Here is a 14,795-nt window from a genome sequence, read left to right on the forward strand (position 1 = left end):
TATTCATTGCTTATCTTTTACTCGAAATCATGTGTTGGTAAAGAGTTTCGCTTTGATTTGGTTTATCTTCACCTAGTGAGGAAAGTCATGAAAGTTTCAATCACTTTGGAAATTGCTCTGACGAGAAAGGTATGTTGTTCTTCACGACTGAATATCGCCCTCTGAGAATGTTTCAATGACTGAAATGAGAGTTTAGATTATATAACCATGTATTCCTTGAACCGAAGTTTTCGAACTTTGTTGATCAAGAGAAATCGGTAGGATTGTGGAACTGGCTTGCCAAGTCCGCGAACCCAGTCCGCAGACTCAGTCCGCGAACTGACGGAAGTTCTCGACCGAGAATTTCTGCTGGGATTTCCGAAACTCGTTTGTGTGCTAAGTCCGCGAACTGGCGGAAGTTCTCGACCCGAGAATTTCTGTTGAGTTTGGAAAACTCAACCGATTAACTTAAGTCCGCGAACTTGTTTGTGAACTTAAGAGGTTATCATCTAAAGATATGCTCTGAACATGAAACATTAATTATTAAGGAATGCTTTATGCAAACCATGGCTATAATGTTGATGAGACGATTATAATCGAATCGAATCATCTTTGTCTCAATTGTGTCTTGTGTAGTTACATAAGATCTCGTAGCAATTGAACAACTCTTAACTAGTTCATTTGAGTCAATTGAAGTAGTTATGGTGAAGAAGAACATGATTAATATGAGATGCTCATATGGTTGACCTTTTGGGTTATCATGTTGAACCAACATACATGTACTCGTTTGGGCATGGTTTTCTCAAACCCAGAAAACGTGTACCCAAGTGTGTGTGACAAGCTATGTCTTTCGATCTAACGGTTGAGAGATATTGTCTTGAATCAAAATCAGGTTTTCATCTAACGGTGAATAGAGTTTGCTTTGTACCTAAGGCAAAACCCTGATTTGAAGGCTATATAAAGGAGACATCTAGCATCGAGAAAACCTAATCCCCACACGTCTGTGTGCTACTAGTGCTCTCGCTAGAGTCGATCTCCATTAACTCTTGAGTTTCTTCTCTAAACTCGAGTTAACGACTTAAATACTTCATTGGGATTGTGAAGCCAGACCGATACTACTTTTATCGTAGTTGTGTGATCTGATCTTGCATCTTCTATCGTACGAGTACAATCGATTGATTGGCTTGAGATCGTGAGAGTTCTCGGATAGGCAAGATAAATAAGTCACAAACATCTTCGTCTCACTGTTTGTGATTCCTCGACAATCCACTTGTGTAGTCAGGAAGGATTGTAGAGAGGTGATTGATTAATCTAGGCTGTTCTTCGGGAATATAAGTTCGGATTATCAATTGGTTTCTGTACCTTGATTTTATATCTAAAGACGGAACAAAACCTAGGGTTTATCTGTGGGAGACAGATTTATCCTTTCGATAGACTTTTCTGTGTGAGACAGATTCGTTTATTATCAAGTCTGTGATTTTGGGTTGCAGCAACTCTTAGTTGTGGGTGAGATCAGCTAAGGGAATCAAGTACGCAGTGTCCTGCTGGGATCAGAGGCGTAGGAGTACAACTGTACCTTGTATCAGTGGGAGATTGGTAGGGGTTCAACTATAGATCAGTCTGAAGTTAGTTTGCAGTAGGATAGTGTCTGTAACGGCTTAATACAGTGTGTATTCAATCTGGACTAGGTCCCGGGGTTTTTATGCATTTGCGGTTTCCTCGTTAACAAAACTTCTGGTGTCTGTGTTATTTCTTTTCCGCATTATATTTTATATAATAGAAATAATACAGGTTGTGCGTTCGTGATCATCAATTGGAAATCCAACCTTTGGTTGTTGATTGATCCTTGGACATTGGTCTTTGGTACCGTCCAAGTTATCTCTCTTTGATAAAGACTCGCAAATTTCTATTTGCTTGAGTAAATATCAAATCGAGAGATTGAGATAATAACTCCTCGAGATGTTTTTTATCTAGATTGAGTCTGACTGTCTAGTTGATTCTCTAGTAAAGTATTTCGGAGTTAGTCCATACAGATTGCTAAGCGAAATATTGGGTGGTGTTGTTAGACCCTCGCTTTTTCAATTGGTCTCAGAGCAGGCAAACACGTTAAAGACCTTATACGTCTGTGTTTGTAGCGATCCGACTCTATGGACAGAGGTGCTATCTCTATTAAGGTACCACCAGTCTTCGATGGCTCAAATTACTTATGGTGGAAAATTGTTATGCGAGATTTTCTTCAACCGCATGATTTTCGATCATGGGTATATGTCGTCAATGGCTATGATGCGCCCGTTGTTGCAGCCGGAAACGGAACTGTTCCCAAGAATATTGATGAATATAATGCTTCCGAGGTTCTTGCTGCAAAGCAGAATTCTGAAGGGCTGAATGCTATATACATGCCATTGCCCCAAGTCTTCAACACCATGTGTCTAATTGCACTAGCTCTAAAGATGCTTGGGATATCTTAGAAACCGTATTTTAAGGAAACTCCAGTGAACAGGAGGCTAGGCTTCAAAACCTTAATTCCGATTGGGAGAACCTTCGTATGGCAGATGAAAAAACATTTGATGAGTTTAATCACAAAGTGTCTGAAATTGTTAATGCATCTTTTGCATTGGGTAAGACTATTCCTGAAAAGGACATTGTGATGAAAATTCTCAGATCGCTGCCATACAGATACGAGTCTAAGAAGCATGCCATCGTTGAGGGGAATAACCTTAATAATCTCTCCAGAAACACCTTGGTTGGGAAGCTAAAGATCTTTGATCATGAGCATACATCCAACGTTGGTAAGGATGTTGCCTTTAAAGCGCAGAAGAGCACTAAATTACTTGCCAAAGGTAAAAGTGTTCATGTCTTGGAGGATGATCAGTCTGAGAATGATTTTTCAGATGAAGACCTTGACAAGTCGGTCTCCTTGATCACAAGACTGTTTAGAGATCTTTTGTTTAAGATAAGTAAACGGTTTTCAAGAGACAAACCTAGGTCATCAGACAAACCTCTCGGTCGCGTACCTCCTAAAAAATGGGATGCTGACAAGGCTGATGACGAGGATATGCTTCAGTGCTTTAAGTGTAAGGGATTTGTCCATTTTGAAAACGAATTCCCTAATCGCAGAAAATACATTGGGAACAAAGGTCTAGCTGTAACACTTGATGAAATGTCTGAAACCTATGATTCCGATGAAGATAGGAAATCAAGTGTAGGGCTTCTTGGTGAAAACATCAATTTTGATACTTTAGCAATACATATATCAACCTCAATGGGTTCAGGGAAGAAGGAAACCCAATTAAGCTGGAAGATTCGATTGATTTATCCTACGGAAACTCTGATCGTGATTTTTAAGGATCTACTATGTGTTTAGCTGCTGTCGCACCACAGATACCTGAATATTATCCAAGACTGACGTGCTCGTTTTGTTCAATGAAGGGTCACGAACTATCAAGATGTTATAAGTACAAGCATCAAATGAGGCACGCTAACGAACTTCAACGAAGAGCAGATCGATTAGCAAGAAAGTTGGAACTTGCTCAGAAGACCGCCAAGGTATGTAGGATCTTATCTTCATAAAAGAAGTTGGTTTCCAGGGATAAAATTAGACCATTTGAAAAGAAAGTATGGTCAAATCGTTTTGATAGACATAAGCCTGAAGATTCCTCTCTTGAGGAAAGTGGTGGACAAATTGTTGTTCACCACAACACAAATTAATTGTGTTGTTGTGTAAATCTTGTCTCAAGTGCCTGATCGAAAGAGACAAGATCGTAAACGTGCAGGTTGTAGAAAAGTTTTTCTTTAGGGTTGTTGTTTTTGTCTATCAAACAAAAGAAAGGGTTATTATCGACAATTCTACTCTTTATAGGGTTTAGAGTTGGACGACCACGAACTTGTTTATAGGTTTTGAACCCTACATTCCTTTTTGCTTCTTGATATCCTTTTTATCTCTAGACCTGATAGGATTGTGAATTCCATCCACAAAAATCAGTTGGTTATAATTGTTCTCAAGTATGTTTATGGAGATAAGTAATGTCAACATGATTGTTAAGCCATCAATCAAGGAAAAAGAAAAATCTCCTGTAACTCCATCCCGAAAAAGAAATAGGAGGAATACAAGAAAGCCAAAGGCAGGGTCTTCTAACTCTCAGAAGTTTTCTGATGTTCTTGATGAGTTGAAGGAAGCAACAAAGGAGATTCGTGAAATAAAGGCTTTTGTGTCAAAGTCCTTAGAAATTCAGAGAGCCCTGGTACGACATAGTCAGCCAAGACAGTTCGCTGATATAAACTCCTATCTTCGTGAACCGTATGTTCCAATGGTTGTTGACAACAAGGAGTTTGGGAATGATGCTGAATTTCTCAAAGACATTGTCGCCTAGGATGTCTTCTTTTTGGATTAGTTGGAAGAATAACTAGTGCTTTGAATAGCGATGATTGTGACTACACATAGCTATTTTTGTTTCATCTTCTTATGTTTATTTTGTAGGTTTATTGCTTTAAATTCAAAAAATATTTGGGGGATGATGATTATTGCAGTATTTTCTTGGTTTGTTATATTGCAATATTTTTATGGGATATGTCTTGTTTGCGTCCGTGAACTTGAAGGTCCCATATTGCGGTCAAAAGTAAAGTCGTCCATGAATTGGTATTCGTATTGATAAAAGGACGAATGGACTTTTGACATATACAAAAGTATGCCTATGCAATCATGTAATTTATGGAAAATAGGATTAAATCTTTTTGTGTGACAAGGATAAAGTCTATTATGTTGTAATGCATATAATGATGCAAAAATAGAATAGATCCTTGTATGTTAACCACGGTATTGATCTTCATTGATCCATCTTGATATGTTTTACCGTGATGGATCCATTGTGTGTCTTATGTTGAGAACCTTACAACTAAGTCAATTAACCTTGGCTTTGTTGGTTGTTCCGTAAGATGCTATATGTTGAGCACTATGAACTAAATTAATCATACTTGGTTATTTAGTTTGTATTACATAAATTTCTTTCTTATGTTGAGTACATGTGCGGTTAAGATGGTCATGTTCCATGATAATCTTAGTCGGGGTTCCATAATCTCTTATGTTGAGCCCAAAATAATTAAATTGATTGCATCGGTAATTAGTTTGGTTGTTTGCTTTTTGATTAGATTAATTATAGGTTCTCTTGTAATTAATCTAGTTGAGTTTTCATATATTCCACAAGCTCTTGTGTTGAGTATATGAACGGCTACACTATCATGTTCTATTGGTTAATGTAGTCACGTATTTCGTAAGGTTTTCCTTATGTTGAGTACTTGAACGGTTAAGTTAGTCACCTCCATATGATTAACTTAGTCGTAGCCTGTTGCTCCGTGAGTTTACATATGTTGAGCACTTTCAATTGAAATTGATCACTTTTGTGGTTTTGATTTAATTGTGTATTCCAATTAGAATATTCATGGGTTTACTTGTGAGTATTTTGGTTGAGTTTTGGATATAAAAAATCATTCTCATGGCTTTGGGTGTCCAAATAAAAATCCTTCTTTTCGTTCGAAATTAAGGTCGCTCTTGTTGTTCCTTTGGGAATGACATCAAATGGGGGAGAGTTCTTTTGAACTTGTGTTTAATGGTAATATCTTGCGGGAAGTGCGGCTGTGGAATTTTATAGGGGTTATCTTGCGTCTTAAAACTCCTTGATGAATGTTGTTAGCTTCGGCTATAAGATTGCATCTAAATTAAGATGATATGTTGTCTTTCTTTTGGTCATGAAATGTCTCTTGTGGAAATTTCATTATGAACCCGTTCTTGTACCTTTGCCAATTTTATTGACAAAAAGGGGGAGAAATATTGTAGGTCACACTACAAATACATATGGTTTTCGGATCATTGTGTAAGGGGGAGTGGTTTCCATGATCGAGATGGAATATGGACTAAGGGGGAGTGATACATATCATCATAGTATTATTGCTAAAGTCGTGATGCAATTGGACTTTGATGTTCATAATAATACTATGACATTGCATAATAATGATCGAGAAATCTTGATTTCTCTCATTGTTATAGCTTGGGATCTTTAACAACGGTGATACTAAACTTACAACCTTTGGGATCATTGGAGTACTTGGAAGGACGAAGATTTCAAGGAACGTTGAAGATTGGACTATGGAATAGGAGCCACTAAAGTTTATCTTTTTTGTATTCCATATGTATTAATAGTTTTGTCACTAAAATTGACAAAGGGGGAGATTGTTAGAGCATAGCCCGGTCAACCTCGCATGCGTTGCTATATCAAGCATGTTTGTCAATGTTAGTGATCAAAACTATAAAGTCTTGATTTCTAGCCTTTTAGCTAAGTCTCGGACTAGGATAGGAAAAATGTAGTTAAGCTCGAGGACTTCATGGTGATTCAACGACAACGACGAAGATCTACACCAAGGAACCGTGGAACTTCATCAACAAAAAGGTATGTGAAAACTTGAACTTATCTATCACTCGAAATTCTATCTATTCTTCTCCCACTTCTTATGAGACAAAAGTCGTATGCTATATATACTAGATCATATACACTTGATATTTCGAGTTGAGTATTCATTGCTTATCTTTTACTCGAAATCATGTGTTGGTAAAGAGTTTCGCTTTGATTTGGTTTATCTTCATCGAGTGACGAAAGTCATGAAAGTTTCAATCACTTTGGAAATTGCTCTGATGAGAAAGGTCTGTTGTTCTTCACGAATGAATATCGCCCTCTGAGAATGTTTCAATGACTGAAATGAGAGTTTATATTATATAACCATGTATTCCTTGAACCGAAGTTTTCGAACTTTGTTGATCAAGAGAAATCGGTAGGATTGTGGAATTGGCTTGCCAAGTCCGCGAACCCAGTCCGCGAACCCAGTCCGCAGACTCAGTCCGCGAACTGACGGAAGTTCTCGACCGAGAATTTCTGCTGGGATTTCCAAAACTCGTTTGTGTGCTAAGTCCGCGAACTGGCGGAAGTTCTCGACCCGAGAATTTCTGCTGAGTTTGGAAAACTCAACCGATTAACTTAAGTCCGCGAACTTGTTTGTGAAATTAAGAGGTTATCATCTAAAGATATGCTCTGAACATGAAACATTAATTATTAAGGAATGCTTTATGCAAACCATGGCTATAATGTTGATGAGCCGATTATAATCGAATCATCTTTGTTTCAATTGTGTCTTGTGTAGTTACATAATATCTTAGCAATTGAACAACTCTTAACTAGTTTATTTGAGTCAATTGAACAAGTTATGGTGAAAAAAAACATGATTAATATGAGATGCTCATAAGGTTGACCTTTTGGGTTATCATGTTGAACCAACATACGTTTACTCGTTTGGGCATGGTTTTCTCAAACCTAGTAAACGTGTACCCAAGTGTGTGTGACAAGCTATGTCTTTCGATCTAACAGTTGAGAGATATTGGCTTGAATCTAAATCAGGTTTTCATCTAACGGTGGATAGAGTTTGCTTTGTACCTAAGGCAAAACCCTGATTTGAAGTCTATATAAAGGAGACATCTAGCATCGAGCAAACCTAATCCCCACACGTCTGTGTGCTACTAGTGCTCTCACTAGAGTCGATCTCCATTAACTCTTGAGTTTCTTCTCTAAACTCGAGTTAACGACTTAAAGACTTTATTGGGATTGTGAAGCCAGACCGATACTACTTTTATCGTAGTTGTGTGATCTGATCTTGCATCTTCTATCGTACGAGTACAATCGGTTGATTGGCTTGAGATCGTGAGAGTTCTCCGATAGGCAAGATAAAAAAGTCACAAACATCTTCATATCATTGTTTGTGATCCCTCGACAATCCGCTTGTGTAGTCAGGAAGGATTGTAGAGAGGTGATTTATTAATCTAGGCCGTTCTTCGGGAATATAAGTCCGGATTATCAATTGGTTCCTGTTACCTTGATTTTATATCTAAAGACGGAACATAACCTAGGGCTTATCTGTGGGAGACAGATTCATCCTTTCAATAGACTTTTCCGTGTGAGACAGATTCGTTTATTGTCAAGTTTGTGATTTTGGGTTGCAGCAACTCTGAGTTGCGGGTGAGATCAGCTAAGGGAATCAAGTACGCAGTGTCCTGCTGGGATCAGAGGCGTAGGAGTACAACTGTGCCTTGTATCAGTGGGAGATTGGTAGGGGTTCAACTATAGATCAGTCTGAAGTTAGTTTGCAGTAGGCTAGTGTCTGTAGCGGCTTAATACAGTGTGTATTCAATCTGGACTAGGTCCCAGGGTTTTTCTGCACTTGCGGTTTCCTCGTTAAAAAAACTTCTGGTGTCTGTGTTATTTCTTTTCCGCATTATATTTTATATAATAGAAATAATACAGGTTGTGCGTTCGTGATCATCAATTGGAAATCCAACCTTTGGTTGTTGATTGATATTGATTGATCCTTGGACATTGGTCTTTGGTACCGTCCAAGTTATCTCTCTTTGATAAAGACTCGCAGATTAATTTCTATTTGCTTGAGTAAAGATCAAATCGAGAGATTGAGATAATAACTCCTTGAGATGCTTTTTTATCTAGATTGAGTCTGACTGTCTAGTGGATTCTCTAGAAAAGTATTTCGGAGTTAGTCCATACAGATTGCTAAGCGAAATATTGGGTGTTGTTGTTAGACCCCCGCTTTTTCACAGACACCATAAGTTTATTATACTTATCAACATTTATGCTAGTTAATTATCAACATTTTATTATACTTCCGTCTCAACAGACACGTTTAATTCATGAGTCCCAGAACATTTGTTCGACTCGGCTATATAAGGACTCATCGTCCCATAAAGTCAGCAACTGACTAACTAAATACACGTCTGCCTTGCAGATTCCACAATCACGAGACATCAATCGTGTTACATGAGGTGATATTAACTAGGGTTTTGGTCTGACGGTCTGCGACATGTGTGTTTATACACACGATGAGAATGTGAGCAAGTCGTGCAATCAGTTGAAGGATTTAACAAAATAGTGGGTAGAAAATCAACCAAGTCTCCGCACGATGAGCAACTGGTTTTAACACGATTTCCACTTCCCCACTCTTTGACTTCAGTAACTATCACACTTCATGGGATCAAGGTGTATACAATTCTATCAATATAAATAAGTCTCTGAATCATGATTGAAAACAAGACAATCTCACGTCGAACAGACAACAAGATAGTAACAACTCAACATCTGAGCAATTACTCTCAACAGAGCAAATTCAATCATTCAGAACTTTTTTTTTCAGAACACACAACACACCTACAATCTTCGATCACCGTTGATCTCACACATTTCTCAGCTTCCCTCCTACAGATCGACCCATCCTCTCTTGTGACCGAATTTAATCTGGAATGACCATTTTCTTGGTTTAGGCCGGAGTACTACAGATTGATCTCTGGAATTCAAAGCATTCCCTTCTTGCAGTGCATCTGTGTGAGGTTTTACAGTTCGCTCGGTTCAAGGAGTTTCCTCCGCACGGTCGTCTCCTCAATTCCGTAAAAACCAGCAATTCGTTTTGCCTTATCTACAGATTGGCGGCCACAGTGGGAGATCATTCTCTCGGTTGCAATCTAAGTTCTCGTAAATATGGTCGGTCTTAGGTCTGGTTTAGTTACCAATCCAGGTTCAACACCCTACTCCAATATCGCAAGCTCTAGTGGTACTGCCAACACCAATCCTTCTGCGCAACCTGCTACTACCACTCCTACGGCGCAACCTGCCACTACTACTCCTCCAAGCACTGGTGCTCCAGTGATCACCCCTGCAAGTGATGGCACTGGAGCCATCAACAATCCGCTTTTCGGTCGGTCTCTTGAAGAAATCAGAGAAAATCCACCTACCATAGGTGATCTCATGAAGGTGCAAAAAACTCTTGACAAGAATCGGATTGACATGGCTGCCACTCAGAAGGAACTATGTAATTATCTCAAGACTCTTACAGACAAGATGTCAGAGAAAACTCAAGATAAAGGAAAAGCTAAAAAAACGTCTTCAGACGCTGATCCTGAGGTCACTCTGATCCATGTAGTAGACGATGAGGAAGTTCCCAAGGCTGCAGACAATCCACCAGCGAAAGAGCCATCCGGCTTCATCACTCGTGAATACCTGGAACGCCTTTTGGAGGATCGTGGGAAAGACAAAACGCCTTCTAACCACCGCCACCAACCTCCATACCCTGCTGCTACGCAAAGGATTCTTCTGCCAAAAGGTTACACCTCTCCAACCTTCACACTTTATGATAGAACAAGAAATGCTCGAGAACATGTTTTTCAATTCCTGGAAGCACCGGGAGAACATGAGCACAATCATACTGCCCGTCTGAAGGAATTTTCCATGTCTCTGAAAGGCAGGGCATATACCTGGTACAACAACATCGCACCAGGAAGTATCAAAAGTTGGGGAGAAATGGTTAATGCTTTCTACAAAAAGTATTTCTTCGTTTCGGAGCAAATCACCCTCTCTGATCTCGGAAGGATGTTTCAAAAGAGCAACGAATATCCTAACGATTATGTGAAAAGGTTCAGAGTTCATACCCTGGATTGCCATGATCCAAATGTCACAAAGCAACAACTCGTGGACTTGTGCATCAATGGAATGATTCCAGTCTACAGAGCTTTATTGGAAAATCTCAGGTTCCAGACTTTCTTAGAACTCCATGAAGCGGCCAAGAGATCAACAACTACTGCACCTGCTTTATTGGAAAGAGCTAAAACTACAAAAGTTGAAGAGCCACGAGAGACTCGAGGTAGCAGACGTTTAATCAACAAACAGTACAACCTCCAACCTTCCACAAATGTTGTTGCGGAAGGGAGCAAACGAAAGGCTGAGCCACAGCGCAAACATACTCCTCAACTCCTTCAAAGACACAAAGGAAGGATAATACGCAAGTTCCTGCTCAACACACAGAAGCTGATCCAGAGGCACATGATTTCCCCTGCTCCGTTGAAGAATTTATTGAACTTCTAGATGCCTGGGTTCAAGACGGCGCAATCAAACTTCCATATGTCAAGAAAGAGTCAACTGAAGAGGCCATGGAAAATCCTCGTTACTGTCTTTTTCATAGGTTCGTCAACCATCCCACAAGTGATTGCAGAACTTTGAAGCGCATATTTAAAGAAAATATCTAATTAGGAGAACTCAACTTGGGGACTGAAGGAGTACACAGAGATCCTCGAACCCTCACTCTTTCTGAACCACCTGTCAAAGAAGCAGTTCAATCATTAATCGAGCATGTCTGCGAATTGCTATATTTATCAAAGGCTCAAAGGGGAGACATGTTCGCTGCACTGAATCACATCGTGTCAGGGAAGCGTTTGTTGATTCAAGAAGCATTTCCTGAGCCGCCCTCAACAACAGACAAAGAAATGTACGACTGGGGACTTCTCACCACAGTCCATCTCAAGGGAAACGAGTTCAAACGATCATTGATTGATGTCGGCACTACTATCAATGTTATCCCTCTGAAAACTCTCAGAGTTGTTGGTATCACACGACAAGAAGCCATTCATGCTCCAGTAACAATCACAGATCATGAAGGAACGCCCAAAGATGATTATGGCCACATTACTCTCAAGGTGAACATAAACTCAGCCTGGACGGAAACAAAATTTTACATAATCCGAGAAGATCCAGGATATGATATGATTCTTGGACGTACATGGATTCATGCTGGAAAGGTAACACCAACACCTTCAATTGCACATTTCTCTGTTGAAGAAACCTCTGATTCGGAAGAAGAAAAAGAAGATATTTCGCCATTCGAGTATCTGAAGGAAGTCAAAGCCCTGACAGAACTAACACAAAAGCCTGAGGAAAATGCAAACGCTTTCATCAAAATATTTCATACTCAGGAAAGTCTTATTCCTCCTCATGTGTCCATATCATCAGTTTTCAAATATGCTTATTTGGTCCGAGGGATTCTCTCCACCAACAACTTAGCTATTGCAAAATGCTATGAATGGATAATCTCACCTCAACAATATTTCACCAAGTAGCTGGACGCAGAATCTTTCCGAATCGAACACCTCATTAATACAGTCATTGCTGAAATAATGGCTGAGTTCGACAAACAATATCCCAAATATTCTCCTTTGCACGAATATCCACACGTGTCGTAAGGTTGGAAGACTTCAACAATATGGAATTCCACTTCACGAAGAATTCCAAACCAGCAGAAAATATTCAGGGCACAGATGATCAAGTCTAACAAATTCCAGGAAGGAGATTTAGTTCTCAAAGCAACTAAACGTAACTTTCATTCTGCAAAGAACTCCAACTGGGAAGGACCTTTTATGATCTCTAAGTCTGTTGCTGGTGGATACTACAAATTAATCAACATGGACAACAAGGAGACTGTGGCCGTGATACATGAGAGTTGGCTCAAAGCCTTTGACGTTTAAGGTTTTGGATATTCGAGGTATTAGATGTTCAAGTCACGAACACCTCAAATATTTGGCGTTTAGAATTTTCTTTCATTGTATTTCAATTCCTCCAAAATGTTTGCAATACTTGTATTCAGTAATTTAAATTCAGCAATTTATCAAAATTCAGTTTACTTAAAGAAAATCTCTATCAAACCCAAAGAAAATCATCAATCATCTACTTATCCAAAACCAATCAAAACCAAAAATAAAAACCTCACATCTCTCAGAAGTTCAGAAGTTCAAGAGATTATGAAAAGAAATCAAAGAAAATCAGCAAAGAAGGATTTTTGCTCCTCTGCATCCTTCAAGGCTTGTAAGGTCGCCTTCTCCATGTTCAGCTCTTCAGTCATCCTGGAAGTCTTGTCTTCCTGCTCCATCACAACGTTATTGGGAAAGGGTATGTTATTCTCACATGAGTCCTTAATAGCATTTATCTTCTTACGAAGCCACTTCACGTTGAAGCCAAGTCTCTCAGAATTCTCCAAGTTAAACTCCCAATCAAAAAGTACATCTGGAGTCACGATATTTCTGGCCCTAGAGTATATATCACTTATAACACGCAAGATAACACTTACTTGCATTGTTAAAGAATAAGCACGCTTCGGGTCTCTAGCAACGATGATGTGACCAAATTTCTTCTATATTTTCTCGTACAAGTCGGCATATCCAATGGGAACACTAAATCCACCAACTAGTTCGTGATATGGGAGTGATGCATCAAATGGAGGATCAAAAGCAATCCCTGAACTCGGGTATTCATGCACCACTATACTATTCTCGATCACTGAAGCAACTTCTACAGTCATAGCAACAGTTTCTTCTATGCGTGTTTCAGCTTCTTTCGCCACTGGAGCAACAACAATTGAAGTCTCGGTATCTTCAACAACATCAACAACAACTCCCTCATGACTTTGAAGTGCAGAGATGGTTGTTCCTTCATCAATAACCTTTGTGTTGCTCAAGCCATCATTATTAGCTCCTTCATTCTCAACTTCGGTATTTGACACCTAATACGAAGATTGCATGAGATTAGGATCATCCAAGCATGAAACCAAAAGAAATCATAAACTACATCATCAAATTTCTTCATTCTACATGCTAGATGTCAACAAATAACGTGAAAGTCACAAAAACACGTTTTACAACAAGCTCGCCTGAGAAGATTCTACACTGCCCTATACAAAACGATGAACTGGGAGCAAATGGTGAATAATCAAGGGTTGAGTTATATACCATTATCTTTGTACGGATGTTACGTACAACATATTAAAATTTCATAGCAATCGGATGAACGAGCAAAAAGATGAGGTCGAAACATCGGACTACATGACAGCTGAAAATTTTCTGGGAGTCCCCTGGAAGTTTACTATTTCGCTGATTTCACCTCCTAAAAGTGCTCAAAACTCTAAAAGCTTCTTTGATAAAGCTTGGAAATTTCCTGGGCTTAAGGATACATGGGTAGATTGCGAAATCCGACATCGTATGAAGATTCTACAACATTTTTGCTAAAGGGCTGAGATCTGAAATTTCTGGTGACGTATTTCGGCAAGACTTTTCGTATATTCACATGAATTATCATTTACCCATTCATAAATCAGGAATTTTATGCTCCTATGGATTGAATATAAGGTAAATACTTACTTGGGTGGTCCCTGAAGCGTTCGAAGAACCTGAATTACACGCATCAACACCAAGAGCACCGTCACTTTAATTCGGTTTTGAGCTCTGAGAATTCTCTTTATCGCCATTTTCCAAGGATGAACGAACATCACCAGTACTCTCTGCCTACATGGCAACATCCTCCTGGACATATTATCAACAATTAGCATTTTGTCTACAAAGCATCATAATTGGATATACGAAGAAATATTTACGGCCTCTTCTTCGTCACTCAAGTCAGAAACTGTTTGCCCAGCGGCAGAGAACTGAAGACCGTCAATACTTGATGGAGTAAAATTTTGTAACAAAGTAACAAACATTGGTTTTGCGATCCTAATTACACGGATGAGAAGAAGCCATGGTGAAAGAAATATCGACAACTTACCAAAGAGATCACTAGGGACTTTATGGTGTTAGGTACCATCTTATAATTCTTATTCATGCTTTCTCCACCATGAATAGTTGCTTCAGTTTCTGAGAGGTGTACATCGATTCGAGGTCTTACGTTACGACCGTCCTGTGGAAAATTTTGATGCAACAATTAAAACACAATTATCATAATTTCATGAAAATTACACAAAGAATACTTACTTGTGAACCTCCTGGAGATGTTTTTCGTTTATCACCACCAGGAAAATGCTTCAGTCTTGGTCGAGTAGCAATCATCTCAGCGGAAGGAGGATCCTTCACCAAAGGTTGATCAACCGACACGAAATCGAGTAAACGCCCGAGTTGTTGACCC

Source organism: Papaver somniferum, chromosome 3, assembly GCF_003573695.1.
Source record: "Papaver somniferum cultivar HN1 chromosome 3, ASM357369v1, whole genome shotgun sequence".
Taxonomy (NCBI): Eukaryota; Viridiplantae; Streptophyta; class Magnoliopsida; order Ranunculales; family Papaveraceae; genus Papaver; species Papaver somniferum.